The sequence below is a fragment of the Oryctolagus cuniculus genome, chromosome 6 (genome assembly GCF_051225735.1).
Source record: "Oryctolagus cuniculus isolate XC-2025 breed Fujian yellow rabbit chromosome 6, ASM5122573v1, whole genome shotgun sequence".
In the NCBI taxonomy this organism is placed as follows: domain Eukaryota; kingdom Metazoa; phylum Chordata; class Mammalia; order Lagomorpha; family Leporidae; genus Oryctolagus; species Oryctolagus cuniculus.
In genome coordinates, this window is record NC_142872.1 from 41,060,966 (window position 1) to 41,075,202 (window position 14,237).

The window sequence follows — 14,237 nt, forward strand, 5'->3', positions numbered from 1 at the left end:
AAACCTGGAAGAAGCTCCTGGCTCCTAGCTTGGATTGGCACAGCTCTGGCTGTAGTGGCCATCTGGGGAGTGAACCAGCGGATGGAAGACCTCTCTCTCTCTCTCTCTCTCTGCCTCTCTTTCTCTCTCTGTGTAACTATGACTCTCAAATAAATAAATAAATCTTAAAAAACAAAGTATGTCAAGGCAAAATGGACAAGAATGAGGTAAGCATTGTGGTGTCGTGGGTGAAGCTGCTTTACCAGTTTGTGTTCTGGCTGTTCCATTTCCCATCCAGCTCCCTGCTAATGTCAAGATGGTCCAAGCCTTTGGACCCCTGCCATCCATGTGGGAGAGCCAAATGAAGCTCCTGGAATCAGGCTTTGGCCTGGCCCAGCCCTGCCTGTTGCTGCCACAAGGAGAGTAAACCACTGGATAGAAGATCTCTCCGTCTCTGTAACTCTGACTTTCAAATAAATAAAGAAATCATTTTAAAAATAAAGAATGAAAAAAAAGACAAACCTACAATCACTGGGAAATTTAACATACCTTCATTTAGGAAAGGTGATTCAGAGAAGAAAAATTAGTAGGACTGTAACAATCTGAAACAACCACCTTTTATCTGTGAGTTGACCTATGCATCTACTACATTTGAGAAATATAGTACTCTGAGATATTCTTTAGGATTACAAGTTTCAGCTTCTAGAAAGGGGTCCATTTCATACTCTATTCCTTCTTGCTGAGTTGAAAATGAATTTTGAATGTCTTTTGAAAAGCAAGAAATGGCAGCTGTGAAAAAATCACCTTTGCATTATTAACTCGTTAGTTGTTAGCAGTGACAACGAAACACACCCTTGGTGGTGTTTTCAGTGCGTTATTTGAGCATTAGGAGTTCAATTCTATCAACACTGGGTAGCATAATATGGTTTGTCAGCAAAGTTTTGTTTGAACAGTTACTCAAAACCAAAAAAAAAAAAAAAAAAAGCTAAATGCCATGGCAGACAGACATCAAATACTTTATTTAGAAATATCATTTTATAGCCCTTTTATTGTGATAAGCACACTTAGCATGAGGCTGGTCTCCTAACAAATGTTAGAGTATAGAATACATTACTGTAAGCAATAGGGCCAATGTTGTGTATTAGATCCCTAGGGCTTACTCATCTTTCCAGGTTGCAATTCTGTGCCTATTGATTAATAACTCTTATTTCCCCCTCCCTCCAGACCCTGGTAAACATCATTTCTCTGAGTCTAAGATTTTACCATTTTACTTACATAATCGAAATCTCACAGTATTTGTCTTGCTGCTGGCAAGTTTCTCTAAGCATAATGTCTTCAAAATATCTCCATGTTGTCACATATTGCACAGTTCTTAAAGACTAAATAATATTTCATCATATGGCTATGCTGTATTTTCTTTATTCATGTACTAATACTGGACATTTAGTTTGTTTCCACATTATGACTACTGTAGTGCTACAATGAACAAAGGAGTGCTTTTCACATCCTGGTTTAGTTCTTTTGGTTCAATACCCAGAAGTGGGATTGTTGGAGCACATGGTAACCCTATTTTTAATGTTTTGTGGGGCACCCATACATGTTCAATAGTAGCTGCATTATTTTATATTTCCTATAACATTATTGAAGTGTTTCTAATTCCTTCACATCTTTGCCAACACCTGTCATTTAAAAAGATCAGGTTACTATTTTGCTATTCAGTTGTAGGAGTACCTTAGATTAATCCCTTGTCAGTTATGTTGTTCACAAATATTTTCTCTCATTCCACAAGTTGTCATTTTACTATGTTGATTGTTTCTTTTGCTATCTATAAAACTTTTAGTTTGATGTGCTTGGAATTTTTTTATTGAGATATGTACAAATAGTATTTTAGGGAAGGAAGGTGTTCAGAATTTTTTTAAAAGATTTATTTACTTATTTGAAAGGTAGGGTAACAGAGAGAGGGAAGGACATGTACTAGTTTATTTAAATGCCTCCAACAGCCACAGATTGGCCGGGTCAAACCTGAGAGCAAGGAAGGGATACCATCCAGGTTCCCCATGTGGGTGGCAGGAACCCAAGTACTTGGACCATAATCCACTGCCTCACAGTCACATTAGCAGGAAGTTGGATTTGAGGCATGGAGTAGCCTGGACTCAAACTGGCACACCACATGGGATGCAATGAGATGCGGGCACGTCACCAGCAGTGGGTTAAGTCACTGTGCAACAAAGGCCACCTTTGGGATGTTTTAAAATAAAAAAAAATGGTATCTACATTTGTAATATCTAAAGAACTCATTTTAATATTTTATGTCAAAATGATCTGAAGAGAATTCATTCATGCAGATGTGCACATAACTCTGTAAACAAAGTTGGCTTCAAATTTCAAACAAGGAATTTATACAACATAATCTCCTTGACCTACATGCAAATTAGTAAGGGATCATCCATGAAAAGGAAGCTCCTCCCTTTAAGATATCAAACACACACACACACACACACTGTAAAACTGGAAGTCAGGCATGCTATAAATCACTAAATCTGGGGCAGGCTTCTGGGTTGGAGGTAACACACTTGTGTTCCATGGGGAATTGCCTGGATTTGCTATGTGTCTCCATCTCTCAGCTCCAGCTTTCTGTTAATGCAAACCCTGGAGGCAGCAGTGCTGACTCAAGTCACTGGGTTCCTGCCACATATGTAGCAGACCTGGATTGAAGTACTGGCTCCTTGACTTTGGCCTCCACCCAGCCCCTGTTTTAAGCATTTTAAGATTAGTGTGTGCACATGTACTCTCATTTTCCCTCTCTCTCTCCCCCTCTCTGCTTCTGAAATTAATAAATTTTCTAATTCCTTAGAATCATCACACTGTCAAATAAAAATCTGTGTTATACAGCTAAAATAGGCGTTGAAATGTATAATCTTAAATTCGTTTGGTAACAAAACAGGATATTAAAAAAGAAACATAAAGGACATAGAATAAAGGTTATACTATATTACAGACAGCAGAAATTGGTAAGAGAAAACAAGAGGACATCAATAAAACAAGAAATTCATTCTAAAAAAATAGTGTAGTAAGATAAAAAAAACTGGGGTTGCCATTGTGGCTCAGTGTTTTTAACTGCTGCCTGCAACACTGGCATCTCATATGAGTACAACTTCAAGTCCTGGCTGCTCCACTTCCAATCCAGCTCCCTCTCAATGCACCTGGGAAAGCAGTGGAAGACTGCCCAAATTCTTAGACTCCAGTAGACCTGGACAGAGTTCCAAGTTCCAGACTCTTAGTTTCAGTTTGGTCCAAACACAGCCATTGCGGCCATTTGGGAAGAAATCTAACTGATTCACCAAAAATAGAAGAATGAGACACATAAATAAAATCACAAAGGAAAACTGTGCTGAAACTGACAGAGATGAGATAAGACGGTGGGAGCGCTACATATTCAATGACACCATACTGGCAGCCTGAAGTCAGCCATGATGAAGTATTTGTACCACGCAAGTTAACAAAGGCTACAAATCAGTGTTTTTGGAGACAGCTATTTCCAGCATTTCTAGTCAAAGTATATCACGTTTGACCTTTCTCCTGACTTTTGACATCATTAATGCATTAACATAATGCCTATAATTCTGAAAATAAAATTTATAATTTTCTAGAAAATTATGAGAAACCAGGAACTGTATTTATAAACAAGCATTGAAAACAGTGAATATGTATAAAAATGTGCCTCCAGAGGAGATCCCACATCCACACAGTTATTCTGTCAACTTTTATAAATGTTTCAGAAAATAGAGAGCAAACTTCCCAACTCATTTTATGAAAGTTGTATAATATTGGTTCCAAAATAAGAGAAGGATTGTATAAGAACATCACAGTCAGTATTTCTTAGAAACACAGATCACCAAAGCCAAGTAATGTAACAGCCAATTAAATTTAGCAGAAAATTTAGATGTTCACATCATGAATATTTAAGGATCACCTCAGGAGTGGAAAGATCATCTAAAAATAGAAACATCATTGTAAACTATATTACATCAACAGATTCAATATACTAAAAAACAGGGGCAAAACATGAGACCATTTCAACACTAAAGGAATAAGCACTCAATAATGCATAACATTTTTATGAGGAAAATTACCGAAATGTAAAAAAGACAAGAATGGCCTCTAGCTCTATTTTTTAAAGAGATTCACTTATGTATTATGTATTTGAAAGGCAGAGCTTTGAAGGTGGGGAGTGAGGACTGATCTTCCATCGGCTGACTCACTGCTGATTCACTTTCCAAATGGCCAGAACAGGCAAGGCTGAAACAAGCCAACCAGGAGCTGGGAATGCTCTCCATATTGCATACATGTGGCAGGGGCTCAAGAACTTTGGCCAATATGTGCTACCTTCCTAGGCACATTAGCAGGAAGCTGGACTAGAAACACACAAAAAATAGTAGACTTTGTATATACAGACAATACCATGGTTGAGAAAGAACTTGTAAGATGAGTTCTATTCAAAATACCTACAAAAAATTTCAACTACCTTGGAATAAATTTAACCAAGGAGGTGAAAGAGTTCTACAATGAAAATTACAAAATTTAAAAGAGAAGATACAGGAAAAAAATGGAAAAAATCTTTCATGTCCTTGGATTACAAGAATTAATATTATCAAAATGTCCATAGTAGTGAAAGCAATTTTTAGATTCAATGGGATCCTAATAAAAATACCAATGACATTCTTTTCGTATCTAGAAAAAAATGTTAAAATTCATATGGCAACACAAGAGACACAGAACAGCTAAAACAATCTTAAACAACAAAACCAAAGCTGTAAGCATCACAGTATCAGAATTCAAGGCTTACCGCAGGGCAATTATAAGCAAAACAACCTGGCACTGGAACAAAAATAGTCATGTAGGGGCTGATGGTGCGGTGTAGCAGGTTAAGCCACTGCCAGCAGCACTAGCATCCCATATGGTTGCCGGTTTGAGTTATGGCTGCTCCAGTTCTGATCAATCTCCCTGCTGATACACCTGGGAGGGCAGCAGAGAATGCTTCAAGTGCTTGGGCCCCTGCACCTATCTGGAAGACCCAGATGAAGCTCACTGATCCTGGATCCTGGCTTCAGTGTGGCCCAGTCCTGGCCCTGGCAGCCATTTGGTGAGTGAACCAGAGGATGGAATACTTTTCTCCCTATGACTCTACCTCTCCCTCTCTATGACTTCCCCTTTTAGAAATAAATAATAATAAATCTAAAAATAGACATTTAGCCCAATGGAATAAAATAGAAACCACAGAAATTAATCTACAAACCTAAAAACCAACTAATATTTGACAAACAAGGTAAAATCAATCCCTGGACAAAAGACAGTCTCGGCAACCAATGCTGTTGGGAAAATTAGATGTGCACATGCAGAAGCATGAAACAAGACCCCTACTTTACAACTTATAAAAATTAAACTCACAATGTATCAAGGATCTAAATCTACAACCTGATAACATTGAATTATAAGAGGAAAATATCGGAAAAACTCTGAAAGACATTGGCATAGGCAAATTCTTCTTGGAAAAGATCCCAGAAACACAATCAAATAAAAAAATAGATTACATCGAGCTAAGAAGCTTCTGCAATGCAAAGGATACACTCAACAAAGTGAAGAGCCAATTGACAGAATGGGAGAAAATATTTGTAAACTATGCAATTAATAAAGATTACTATCTAGAATCTATAAAGAGCTCAAGAAATTCAACAATGATGAGGCAAAAAATCCAGTCCAAAAATGGGCAAAAACATGAACAGAAATTTTTCAAAGGATGAAATTCAAATGGCCAACAGACACGTGCAAAAAATGTTCAGGATCACTAGCCATCAGGGAAACAGAAATCAAAACCACAATGAAACTTCACCTCTCCCCATTTAGAACCATTAGCATCCAAAAACCAAAAACAGTAACTGCTGGTGAGGATGTGGGGAGAGAGGTACCCTAATCCACTGTTGGTAGGAATGTAAACTAGAACAACCTTTATGGACTACAGTATGGAGATTCCTCAGAAATACATCTACCATATAACCCAGCAATATCACTCCTGGGAATAAAATCAAACAAAATGAAATCTGCATATAAAAGAGTTATTTTTGCTCCCATATTTACTGTAGCTCAATTCACAATAGCTAAGATATGGAATCAACCCAGATGTTCCTCAGTTGATAACTGGATAAAGAAACTGTGGTATATATACACTGTGGAATACTACTCAGCCACAAAAAGAATGAAGTTTTGTCTCTTGAAAGATGCAACTGGACACATTATGCTTAGTGAGATAAGCCAGTTTCAGAAAGACAAACATCTTATGTTTTCTCTGGTATGTGGCAAATAACAGAATACCAAAAAATGTATAGAAATGACATGATCACTTTGGATATGATTATCTCTTTTAGCTTGTGTATATTTTTTTTTCAAAGAATTATTTTATTTATTTGAAAGACAGAGTTACAGATAAAGGTAGTGCGTGCGCCATGAGTGCGCACGAGAGATTTTCCGTTCCACTGGTTCACTCCTCAAATGACCACAACGGCCAGAGCTGGGCTGATCCGAAGCCAGAAGCTTCTTCCAGGTCTCCCACATGGGTGCAGGGTCCCAAGGACGTGGGCCATCTTCTAATGCTTTCCCAGGCCATAGCAGAGAGCCATTTTGGAATAGGAGCAGCCAGGACTGAAACCGGTGCCCATATGGGATGCCAGCACTGCAGGCAGCAGCTTTACCCACTACACCGCAGTGCCAGCCCCCAGGTTGTATTTATATTCTTATGGAACTGTGGTCTCCCTACTTTTACTTGTTGAAATTTATGATTAGTGACTAATAAAGTCTGTAAGTATAGAGTAGATTAAAATTATGTGCTTACAAAAACTGATGCAGAGAGGCGAGGGAGGGAGGGGAATTGGGAGGAAGGCAGTAAGAGTGTATGGTTGCCTTCTTGGAACTGTACCTATGGAATGCATAAACTATTTTATTTATATTAATAAAAATTTTTAAAATAAAAAAAGAAAAAGGAACAGAGTACCCAGAACTCAAACTGGCACTCAGATATAGGATGCTGGCATTGCAAGTGATGACTTAACCCATTGCTCCATAGTACCAGCCCCCTAACAATATACAGTTATATTATATTATTAATATTATATATTATAACACGCTACTAGAAGAATTGCCAAAATAACACAAGGGAAACAGAAAGAAGTACACAAATTTAGCAGGAAGTGGTCTTTGAACTTAGATTTGTATATGAACTTCAAACAGTGGTCTACTGGAACTTATGTGGCCTTTTCCTACCAACTTCTCTACACACATCTCCCAACACTTCTGCTTTTGTTCTCTCCTCCAGCCAGATTTGCTCATTTCAAGATATTTATTAGGGTCTTTAAACACACTGTTTAAAGAACTATTCTGTTCATGACGAGCTTCTTATGATGCAGTTCTTGTTCAATTATATTCCCTTACTCATGTTCACTTCCTGTTTTGTACTTGTCATTGTTTAATTCATGACTCAGGTGGGCATTCATTATTTGTTATTTTTTCTTTTTTCTTTTCTTTCCTTTTTTTTTTTTTTTTTTTTTTGACAGGCAGAGTGGACAGTGAGAGAGAGAGACAAAGAGAAACGTCTTCCTTTTTCCATTGGTTCACCCCACAATGGCTGCTGCAGCTGGTGTGCTGCGGCCAGCGCACCGCGCTGATCCAAAGCCAGGAGCCAGGTCCTTCTCCTGGTCTCCCAGGGGGTGCAGGGACCAAGCACTTGGGCCATCCTCCACTGCCTTCCCGGGCCACAGCAGAGAGCTGGACTTGAAGAGGAGCAACCGGGACAGAATCCGACACTCCGACCGGGACTAGAACCCGATGTGCCGGTGCCACAGGCCGAGGATTAGCCTATTGAGCTGCAGCACCAGCCCATTATTTGTATATATATTTATTAAGTTTGCAACTTACTTAAGGTATAGAAGTCTTTCTTCTTTCCTTCCACCTCTTTAGAGGTCCACACAGCATACATGGTATAAAAGTTACCACTTCATCAATACTTGCCAGCAGATGAATGAACAAATGAACAAACACCCTGATACACAGACTAGAAGCCTTTCATGGAGGACAACATTTTCTTTCCTGGACATTTATGAAAGACATCAACTTTACTTCTACGTTCTCTCCATCTATGGAATTGCAGCTCTTCTCACTTGGAATAGCTTATTTGCTTGAGAGACTGAGTTGGGATAAGATCATTTGTATATAATTTTTCTTCATTACAATCATAAAATCATACTGCCAAGTGTTTCACTGTTATGAACCCTAGCTAAGCTGAGTTGGATGTGGGTGCTCACAGCATATTTTCTGTCAGTTGAGTGCATTAGTTTGGTGGACATATAACAAGAAGCATATGTATCATCTATGTGAACATGCATGCATGTATGTACATACACACACACACACATAGTATGGTGCATTGTTTTATCTAAGTAATAAATCGCATATGCTATCCAGAAAAATAATACACAAGGTTACTTCCAAAAGTACATTGAAAATAGAATTATAAACTTATTTTGGTGCCCCAAATTGTGAAATCCATGCACATTCATGGCCTTCAAAATTTTATGGAAAATGTGTACTATGAGAAAAAAAAGTATGCATGAGTTTCAATTTTTACATTAAGTATCTTTCAATTTCATTTCCGTGAACTTTTTGAAGTAGTTTGTATAATATATATATATATATGTTTTATAATGTATAAATTATAATGTACATTATATATATACCTAATAAGAACACACCTTATCTATATTTTAAATATATTATCCCCTCTTCAAGGTAGTTTTCAAGGTAGTTTCAAGAGAGTAAGCGGACAAAATCAGAGTTAGATGTTAACAGATAAACTGATAATTAGGATATTCTGAGTAGGATGCTCCTGTCCCATGGTCCTTTGATAAAACTGGCAAATCACTAACACTTGTTAATCAATCATGCCACTTAGTGCTAATGAATTAAGAACCACTTCATGAAGATGGACCAATTTTTGTCTAATGAAGCGACAGTTGACTGAACCAGTCCTGCTGAAGAGGATGGCTTTGTCAAACAGTAACTGAATCTTCAGATTTCTCTCATGTTATCTTAATAAGACCAAGCAGCAATGAAATTGTGACAGACAGGGGAATCTACATAATGAGATGCTTTGTTTCACAATATTTGTGTTTTCCACCATTCTCTGTGGAAACAGAAAAAATCAAGGGCTTCCCTCTGCTTTCTCAGACTCAAAGAAAGAAAGCCCCAGGGAGTAGCCAATGGGAAAGTCGAGAGGTCAGATGACCCCGACATATAAAAATGCGCAGAGGCAGCTTGGTTGTAATGTCTGGCTACAGGGTCGTAGAAAAAGAGACTATTGGGGCAGGCCTTTGCTACGTAGTTACGATGCTGCTTGAGGTGCTGCATCCCATGTGACAGTGTCCAGGTTGAGAACTGGCTCCACTCCTGGCTCCAGCTCCCTGGGAATGCACATCTTGAGAAGAAGAAAGTGATGTCTCCAGTATTTGAGTCTCTGCCACCCAAACGGGAGACCTTGATTGAGTTTCTGGCTTCTGACTTTGGTCTAGCCCAGCATCAGCTGTTGCAGGCATTTGGAGAGTGAAGCAGCAGATGGGAACATATTCTCTTAGATGCATACACACTCTCTCTAATGAATTATACAAACAAACATTTTAAACATGATTATTGCTCTTGATTCAACATGTATTGTGTCCCCCTAAGGGTGCGTGATTAAATACTTTATATCCAGTGTGGTGCTCTTAGAAGAGCAAGGAACCTTTGGGAATCGGGGTCTGGCAGGAGTCCTTAGGTAATAAGAAGCATGACCTTAGGTAATCAGAAGCATGACCTTTGAAGGGATCTCATCTTTTTAACATTTTTTCAAGTTCACCTCATATAAAAATATTATATGTATATATACACATGCTATTTTTCTTCAAAGTGGATATTAATATCACATAATAACTCAAGACAAGTATCATAACATGATTAAGTAAGGGTATATTATAAAAGTATAAATCAATGAAGACAACATATATAAATATCTATATACCAAATAATATGGCATCCACACATTTTAAAAATATATGTATATAAATACATAAAATCTTTTAACTTGCTTTTATGAAAGAAAATACCTGGAATCTGCCTTTCTGTGTCTGGCTTACTTCATTTAGCCTAATAATCTCTAGTTCTATTTTGTTGGAAGCATCACAATTTCATTCCTTCTCATGGCTGTATAATATTCCAATACAGTTTGGGTACATACCAGAAAATCTATAGATCTGCTTCTTTAAGAAGGTCACAAAGGATTTATGAAATCATTTGAAATGATATCATAGTTAATTCCTTATTCCCTCTGTAGCATGCAGAACTAGCCAAAGTATACCCTGACACCTCTAAGCAGATCACCTCATTGCCTTTAATGTCTATAATTTTGTGCTCAAATCCATGGCAGACAAGATGTCCCATTGAAAGGCAGTGGCACAAAATAGATGACAAGAATCTCTTACAGCCATGAAATGCTGGGATTCTGTAATACATCCTACCTAGTCTCTCAAGGAGTCAGCCTTGATGACCAACTTGGTCCCTGTGTCCCTTAGACAAGCCACACTAACTTTCTCCATCAATTTGAGCTCTCATTTCTACAAAATGCTTTGGTGTTAGAAGTATTTTTTCTTACCTGAGTAGAAATGGGTGGAGTCCCAATGTGGGAATCTGCGGGAAGAAACACAGCAGAGTGACTAAGGCTATCTCTGAGCACAACAGATAGAAGACGGTGATTTGAGTTTCTAGCTTTTGGGCTCTGGATTCCAAATATAATCACTTGGCATTAGCCCCTGATACTCAATGCTCCATCACCTCTGGCAAGACCTGGCAAGACATTTAAATTCTCTGTGCCCAAGTTCTTGTTCCTCTTCTGTAAGATGGGAATAATATTCCTTGTTTATAGCTCAGATTGTTGTAAAATTACACAAAATATGTAAACACATAGCATTGTGCCTAATACTTAGCGAGTCCTTACTTAACTTTATTATTAAATACTTTACTCATTTCCAACAATTTACAGCTCTCATTTTTTAGTTGAGTTTTCTGAGTTTAATAACTCAAATGTCTTAAAGCATGACATCTCACATGAGCTAGCATTAAACAAGCAATGATTCATTTTCTTTCCATGGAATACTCAGCTACTTCATCCTCCTGTGTGAAAGTAGCAAAGTGGAAAATGATATGAATGCTATAGATTACACTTGTTGAAGACAAGAATGAGAAAAATACTTTATCAGATCATATTTAAACTGAACATTCTAGGTTGCAGTATTTGGGTGTTTAATTCAGTAACTGACATACCTGATGTGTAACCAAGCAAACTGAAGGTATGATAGTCTTTCCATTTTCACCTTATTATAGTTAGTCATCCACTCGATGACTATTTCATTATATAGAATCAAAGATTTTCAACACAAGAAGCAAGCTTAGAAACAACTCATTATAATGTCTCTATTGAATGAAAAAGTACAAGGAGGTTAAATATCCTGTTCTTATTTCCACAGTGAATAGAAAATAAGCAAAACAAAACAAAGCATCTTGCAAGGCAGTGTGGGAAACACAATGATGAGCAGGAGCTTCCACTTAGTCTCTAGGTTCTGACAGTGTAGTAGGGAAATAAGATATGTGTACTGATAATTGTAATGCAAGATAGGACATTGTCAAGTGCTGAAGAAAATTGAGTAGGATAAGATATTACTTCAAGCTAATGGAAATATTTGAAGTACAAGCTCATTTCTGTGCCATCCCAGCATCCACTTCCATCTCTTTAGTTAGCAGAATTTCCCTTTTGCTTTCAATAGGCACCCTCCATCATTCTCAGACTATACGGTACAAGTGGAACTAACTCCACTCCAAAACCAGACTTAGCATGTGGCCAAGCCAAATAATGGAAATACCACATTCCTCTCCCAAAGAAACTACCTTAAAGATTAGCATAGGAACTACATGGCAGCCATGGAAACCCTACCCTTGTCTTTTGCTGGTCATCGATCAATCTTTAATGCAGCTGGCAAACTATTTAAACATACCATTCTTGGAACTGTTTGCAGTCATTTTTGCTCCCTTAAAAGGATCTTCTGATTCAAAAAATTCAACACAAAAGAAATCAGAGCCAAGAGAGAGAAAAAATACAAGTTTCCGATGACATCATTTGAGTACCTGGACCCAAATGTATCTGAAATTAATGTTATTTTCAATTCTGCACTATACAAATTAACCCATTCTTAGCCGGAGTTTAAATGTATAACTGAGAGAGTGATATATTTACTAGGCCTTACTGATCTGGAAGACATTATACATGGACATGAGAAACAGTTAGAAGGTAGCAACGGATAGGGAGGGTAAAGCCAGGGAAGGATAGCACAGTCTGGATCATCATAAGGCACAGTGTTTGACTGTGATTGGAGTGAGTAAAGAAACAAAGTGGGAGAATGAGTTTGGAAATGTAGGCTAGGCTTAAGTTTTGGGAAGTCTTCCATCTCACACTGAAAAGTGAACTTTTAGAAGAAAGAGGATACGCCATGTAAATTACAGATGGACCTCCCACAAGCAGAGCTGTGCTTCTCAGGGAGCAAGCAAGTATTGTATCCAGGATGGGTTTATGAGGCAAGAATTTTTCCACTTTGGTCGAGAAGCCTGCGTGATAGACATGTTATTACTGTTCTTGTAAAGTTCCTCTTCTTTTTCAGAAGGAGCAACACACTTCTATTTCCTTCGTGACATAAATTTGTGTTCTGCAAGTGGATTCGTTCTGCTGATGTTTTCAATTGCTTAAATGTCACTCCTGATTCCCAGGAAATGCTGGAGGTGCCATTTCACATTCATGCACATACATTTACTTGCAGTGATTATTTATAACATCTAATCTTCCTTCCCGAAATCCTCTACCGCTCAAAATTCCTTAAGCCTATCACCATTAGCTTAGACTAAAATGGGCAAAAAATATTTTACCTGACATAAGCATGACTACATTTGGCGTCAGTTTTTAATGCTAATACCTTATATTCTTTTGAGTTCTTTTTGAACTCTCATGGTGACTTAACAACAACTGCCTCTTTTGATGGACTAAAGAGCACATAAAATAAGCTTTTCTCGTGACTTAACCAGTTAGGTGATTTTAGCCCAAGGATGCTAGACTTGTTGCTAGTAAACAGAAGACATGCTAGCTACAGAGCCAAGGTTTGAAACCCAGACCCCTACTCAAGAAATTGTTCTGATTCCCACATAATTTTCCCAAGAGGCTGCAGAATTTAAAGAGAACTAGTTGAAAGACAAATTTGCTTAGGGATATTTCTGTATTTGGAATGAAATGGGATGATGGATTTTGTAACACTGAATCTTCTGTCCTATGACTTTGCAAATGATTCTTGAGGGCTAAGATTGCTATAACAAAGTAGTTATGTCAATTTAGAAAGAAAACTCTTATAAGGACTGGGGTCTTGAGTTCAGTTGTAACTAAGAAAAAATTCAATCATCAGTTTTGTTTTAGGAAAATCTGGGAGCTTCTTAAGAGTTGCCTGAGGGCAGTTCTTTTAAAACTGTGTTGCTCAAATTCCAACAGCTGTTATAATCATTTAGATTCAATTCTGACTCAGTAGGTATGGGTAGAACCCTTTAATCAGTATATGGTGCACAAGCCAGCTCCTGTGAACTTAATGGCCCTCAGACCATGTTTTTCAAGCAAGCTCACAAGTTATGTCTTTTTTTTTTTTTTTTTAAACAGGCAGAGTGGACAGTGAGAGAGAGAGAAAGGTCTTCCTTTTTCCATTGGTTCACCCTCCAATGGCGGCTGTGGCCAGCACACCACGCTGATCCGAAGCCAGGAGCCAGGTGCTTCTCCTGGTCTCCCATGGGGTGCAGGGCCCAAGCACTTGGGCCATCCTCCACTGCACTCCCAAGCCACAGCAGAGGGCTGGCCTGGAAGAGGGGCAACCAGGACAGAATCCAGCGCCCTGACTGGGACTAGAACCCGGTGTACCGGCATTGCAGGCGGAGGATTAGCCTATTGAGCCGCGACGCTGGCCGTTATGTCATTATAGTGAAATTCCTAAAGGAATACTACAAAGAGCTCTTCCATGCCTCATTTTTTTTTCATAATGCACATTTTTCATGAACTTTTGTAAGACTCTTCGCAAGAATGGATTTCAAAAATTCTTTCCCCA

At 38.2% G+C, this 14,237-nt stretch overlaps 1 long non-coding RNA gene across 4 annotated transcripts in view; it reads right to left on the reverse strand.

Moving 5' to 3' along the window:
* Nucleotides 1–14,237, reverse strand: part of LOC127490701 (uncharacterized) — a 405,434-nt gene that overhangs the window by 32,540 nt on the left and 358,657 nt on the right. For all 4 annotated transcript variants that reach the window (XR_016235409.1, XR_016235404.1, XR_016235408.1 and 1 more), the window contains one exon: nt 10,709–10,743. This is a non-coding gene — a long non-coding RNA (uncharacterized LOC127490701). The remainder of the gene's footprint in view (nt 1–10,708; nt 10,744–14,237) is intronic.